General features: G+C 45.5%; 1 pseudogene; it reads right to left on the bottom strand.

Annotated features, from left to right (window-relative positions):
- Nucleotides 1-308: 308 nt before the first annotated feature.
- LOC129381560 (uncharacterized) lies at nt 309-3,366 on the bottom strand (annotated as a pseudogene).
- Between the last annotated feature and the right edge of the window lie 536 nt (nt 3,367-3,902).

Raw genomic sequence — 3,902 nt, 5'->3', positions numbered from 1 at the left:
AATTATTTTCGGGCAAAAATTGAACCATGTGGTATATCACCTAGCGCCGACTGTTTGCCAGGAATCTGACTACTATTTGTAACCTTTTTCTTCCAGACAAACAGTCACCCTCTCCACACACAGACAAAAAAACATTGCCATAAGTTATGGCTCCCAGAACAGCTTACAGCTTCATGGGTGGCATCTGAAGTGAGCAGATGCCTTTCGATTTGATAATATTGAAGCAAGCTGTGTTACATACAAAGGATATGTTTATTACAGAGTACAAGTATTCAGAAAACTTTCAGAGGTGTTGCACACAAGGAGTCAGAACAGTCAAGATTTGAAAGTGTTAAGCTTCCGTTTTTGAGCAACTTTTGCTTGCACAAGACTGTCGTTCCTATTTTTGCAATAGTTTTTCAGCAGAATGTTTGTTGCAGCGCTAAGAATGTGATGCATAACAATGTGAGGACTATGACCACTTTCACATTTGTCGAAACTGTCACTGTCTTTTATCAGGTTGGTAGCCAGTGTGAAAAGGGCTTGCCTTTGGTTCGCTAGAGAATGGAATCGCACAGCCTACTTTTCACTTCGCAGCTTGTCGATGACGATTTCAGCAGTCATTACAGCATTCACAACTGGAGGTTGGGGGAACTTGAGCCCTCCGCGATTCATGCTTGCTATAATTTCTGCATTCTCAATTATGATGTCTTCATCTTCTACCAAATTTGCTCGGCAAGCAGTGCATGCAAGTTTTTTAAGCGCAGCATGGGCACAGTATCCGGCCACGTACGTTATAGCTGGAAGATTTTGTGCCTTCATTTCAAAGTCCTTGTCATTTACTTCAATGTTGAACCTCTGTAGAATCGCCTCATCAATGCTGACAGCAGGTGCCCCTGAATCCAAGTCTGGAAGCGCCAGGGCTCTTTGTAGGCGAAGCTTGCGTTCGGATTCGAACACTTGTCTGATGGACACATGGTACTGCGACCCGAAAGCTGCCTATACTTCCCAAATCTTTCCTCCAAGCAGTCTGTCTGGAACTTCCCCAGAAGTACGTAGTCAAATCCAAGGTCTTGAAGGCAATAGTTTATTATCTTGACCAAGGCTTCAGTAGTGAGACGCAAGGCACTGTGGGTCTCCCGAGTGAGAATTCCATTGTCAAACTTCAAGCTCTCCCGGTGGTCAAGCCACTACATGATGGTTTGAAGGAATTCAACTTGTGGACACAGCTTTCCTGCAATGGGAGTCTGCAGGTCATCACGAAGCCGGCGTCCTTTGCTGGGCGACTTCACATTAACAATCCTCCACCAGGTTTCGACAACCTTTAAGAACTCCGCTGTTCCAGCTGCATGCTGCAGCGCATACCGTTGACTGCATGTTTCTAGAGCAGCTATGGTTGATAGGCTGAAAACTTTCAGTGCAAGCTTCACATTTTGCCTTTACATATTAGATGGATTGAGGGCCTTTACTGACAGTGTTGGAGCAGCCTTGATAAGGTGGTCTTCTTCTTTCAGATGAAGATCACGAAGGGTCTTGAACGAAGCAGTGATAATTTTGGGGTTGGAGTTAAAATTCATAAGTGAAGGAAAAAACATGCATATTCCATGGTTCTTTTGGTTGATCCAATTGTTCCGAATACATTTCAACAAGTGAACAGGGTCAATAACGAAAAAAAGAGGACGAGTGGGATCTGATGGGTGAGGATAGGAGCTGCTGACTTTTGATGACAATCCAAAGAGAGACATTGTTTTGCGATTGATAGAGTTGTTATCTGTGATGACTGCAATGATGCGAAGCCCAGTTTTTTCAAGCTCATTTATGATGCTGCGGAGCACAGTGTTCAGCTGTTGGGCATTGATTTGTTCTACTGGCAAAATGTGAACAACACTTTTCTGTGATGACAGGAGGCTTTGGATCATAAAGACATGAGCTGTCTTTGCAGCATTTGAAGTGTTGCTGGCAGTGCCGACAATCGTGCCACCCTTATAATCAAAATACGCCTGTAGATGGATCTCATCCATCATGAGAACCACCGACTTCTCATGGTCCTTCATTGCACTCGCGAGCTTCTTCGCATAAAGCAGGAAAGAAGCATCCTGCTGTTCAGCTGCTGGATTTACAACATATGCATTGCATACACGCCTGATCGTGGACTCATGTGGCAATGTGAGACCTCCGTAGTTACGCAAGTACCTATAAGCATGAGGAGAGATGGTAAATAGAAGGCTGGAAAACACCAACAGCTCTGAAGAGTAGCGGGGTGACTTGCTTAAAAGGAGAAAGACTTGTTCCTTTAAAAATGTCATAGCATCTTGCCGCTCTTCGTCTTGCATTTCTTGGTTTGTTGCGTCTTCAAGAAGAGATAGCACGAGCTTCAATATGCCACCTGTCTTGTTTTCAGGTTCGCGGAAGGCAGGAACCTTATCACTGCTCACAACAGCATCCAACAGACCTGTCAAGCACCGAATATCATTCACAGTTTTTGGAATGATCTCCACGCCATCAAGTTTGGTGACCTCGACATCATGAAAATACAGCTTTAGACAGAGGTCCTCGGTGACTTTAACGGACTTTTGGATTGCTGGGGCACCATTGACAGTCAGATTGAGGAAGAGAACGAAGTCATGCTGGGAAACAACCGTCCAGAATTTGGAGACCTTGATAGATGGTATGCCTTTCAACAGCGCCTGAAAGTTGTCAATTTTGTTTCTGACCTCTTCCGCCTGGTGTGTTTCAGTAGACAAGTTGATGGCATCTTGTAACGCAGCTGCCTCTCGGCGCATCCTCTTTTCATCAGGGACCTCTCGAGACGTGGTTGCATTTGGGGCAGAAAGATATGCCGGGCAGTCGGGAAGTATGCTTGGGACAGCATCAGGTCGTAGCCGTACGAGCTTCAGTGTCACTTCAATCACTTTGCCGGTCTTGGTATCCGTGTAGCTTGTTCTATTTACCATGTCGGACAGTTTAAAGTGGCGCTCGCAGACCTGGGATAAGAAAAAACAAAGACAGTAAAAGCTTTAGAACCTGAAGTTTAAAGATCATACAGGTGCATGACAGTGCGAGAAATTTCTATAAATTTCGTGCGAACTGAATGTCAGCAACACAAATTTACTCGGTCCGAAAGAGGCAGCACTACGGATTCATCTCGCAACATGCTGCCTGCAGCGTTTTCAATACAACTAAGGGAGGCGTAACAACGACAGTTAAAGGAATGTTTCCTTACCACCGACCGCTTTCCTGGAGTGAAGTTCGCACGGTGGATAGCTCTAATCCATTGAGCTCTTCTTGCTGGGTCCTAAGGGAAGGTGAAGACACGCACACGCTCACCACCGTCATAGATCCCGCGGCACCGCGCTACGCAACAATGCCCGGGCATTATCACAGCCTGCACACACGACACACACCTCCCGGCACTGAAGTACTTCCTCGTCGTTACCGACGACGTTACCGTACTGGTGCTAACTCTGAAACAGCGTCGAGTTTCGTGACACACGCTGCACGAAAAAAAAGAAACGCAGAACTGCGAACACGTGCAACAACATTCACGAAATGAAGGAGCACTGATGTTTACCGCAGTGCGAACGCATTTTCCAGTCGAGCACTCTGTACGAATACATAAAAGTATAACAAAACCATGTACATAAAACAATATTACCTTCCAAAATAAGCGGTTCAACAAAAAGTATAAATTTTTACAAAATAGCATTTTTATTTTTGCAGCAAGGCAGTAATGAAAGCATCAAAATGTTTTCTTAAATTCGATACTTCAGCTGGTACTGCTCGGCGCATGCGTTGTTGCACGAAGAAGACGGAGGCCGGTTGGAGAAAGTGGGGGCAAGACGGCCGCTCCTCGAAAGCGCCGAGAGCTGGTCCGTCGTAGTGTGATGACGTAGCCACAAAAGAGAGGAGGATATGGAGAGGCC

Source organism: Dermacentor andersoni, chromosome 11 (assembly GCF_023375885.2).
Source record: "Dermacentor andersoni chromosome 11, qqDerAnde1_hic_scaffold, whole genome shotgun sequence".
Lineage (NCBI taxonomy): Eukaryota > Metazoa > Arthropoda > Arachnida > Ixodida > Ixodidae > Dermacentor > Dermacentor andersoni.
The sequence above is the reverse complement of the archived record's forward strand: the minus strand, read 5'-3'. Positions and strand labels throughout refer to the sequence as shown.